The sequence below is a fragment of the Papaver somniferum genome, chromosome 1, assembly GCF_003573695.1.
Source record: "Papaver somniferum cultivar HN1 chromosome 1, ASM357369v1, whole genome shotgun sequence".
In the NCBI taxonomy this organism is placed as follows: domain Eukaryota; kingdom Viridiplantae; phylum Streptophyta; class Magnoliopsida; order Ranunculales; family Papaveraceae; genus Papaver; species Papaver somniferum.
This window is the reverse complement of record NC_039358.1, coordinates 235,388,051-235,389,328: the sequence shown is the minus strand read 5'-3', so window position 1 is coordinate 235,389,328 and position 1,278 is coordinate 235,388,051. Positions and strand designations below refer to the sequence as shown.

The 1,278-nt window shown below is 32.6% G+C and overlaps 1 long non-coding RNA gene across 1 annotated transcript; it reads right to left on the bottom strand.

The window, feature by feature from the left end:
- Positions 1 to 504: 504 nt before the first annotated feature.
- Positions 505 to 1,056, bottom strand: LOC113338758. The gene is made up of 3 exons (XR_003354840.1): positions 944 to 1,056; positions 676 to 758; positions 505 to 551 (listed from the first exon to the last, which is right to left on the bottom strand). It is a non-coding gene; the product is annotated as an uncharacterized LOC113338758 (long non-coding RNA).
- Between the last annotated feature and the right edge of the window lie 222 nt (positions 1,057 to 1,278).

The following is a 1,278-nucleotide window of genomic DNA, read 5'->3' as shown; positions in this document are numbered from 1 at the left end:
TTCTGCACATTGAATCTGTAAATTTTCTGGTGGAAAACCAAAAGTTAGGTTCAAATTATGAACAAACAACTCTAGATATTGGGAGGCAGTAGGACCTCTCTTAGCAAGATAGGTTCCAAATCTCTTTAAGGTGAGTAGAATCATGGACATTCATAGATTTATAAATTTCAAAATTTATCAGAAGATGATTTCAAAATATACCAACTAAATAAATAGTACAAAATGCAAACTGTGTATATTTTTTTCTCTCAATTCCTAGACAAAGGTTCAACCACATACTAATTCTGAATGCAATCATCTACTCAACTATAAACAAAAATGCAAAAAATTGTAGAAAATTAACATCAGTCCCATTAAACTATTAATCAAAAAAGAGTTTGATAAGTGAGTTAAAAGAGACTGTTCCAAGAAATAGGAAATGTAGCTGAGACAAATTAATATCGAGCTTTCAATAATTTCACTTTTGAACTGGATTGGAGATCAGATATCTCTACTTACACGCATATTTCTTAGTTCAAACCAGAGCCCCATCTTTTTCACCACGATAACTACTGTTGAGAAAGCAATCCATCACATTCACAAGTGAGACATTATCTTAAACAGTTAAGAGGTATCAAAATGATGACAAAGATTAGCTCAAACGAGAGGGGAAAAGAAAGACAATAAGAAAATTACCACAAACTGGTGATTATTTCAGACTTCCAGTTGCTGATGGATACCCAAACGTCCAAATCCTTCAAACGAACAAAAACTCACGCCTGCACCAAAATAAAAACCCAATTAGCAAATCAATTTATTTTCTTTCGATGAATACAAGACTCAAATAGTAAGGAATCATACGAAATTAGAAAAACAAAGATGTAATCCCCACCAAAGCTTCAAAAGATTGAATCTATATAAAACGTATTTCAAGTAAATAGATGAACATATCAAGCTTACTTACCAGATTAATAGATTTGTGCAGTTACAATCCGATGAACTCTAATTTCCTTAATTAGATCGAAAAATTGTAATTTGTAAATGATTTGACTATGAACCGTTTTACGGGTTATACAAATTACCGCATACTGATCACTGATCTGAGGTTAAAGATTTGACTGGGAAATCAAAATTCAGTCACCAACATGCCCTAAAGCTTTGATGTGCATTCTATGTTTATGAGGGGAATCCTTTTGTGGGTTTTTAATGGGAAGAAACTCGTTGTTGTTGATGATGATTTCTTTTTCTCGAACAAAAATCATTCAAACGAAGATTCGAAGATGGGGTTTCGGTTTAGGT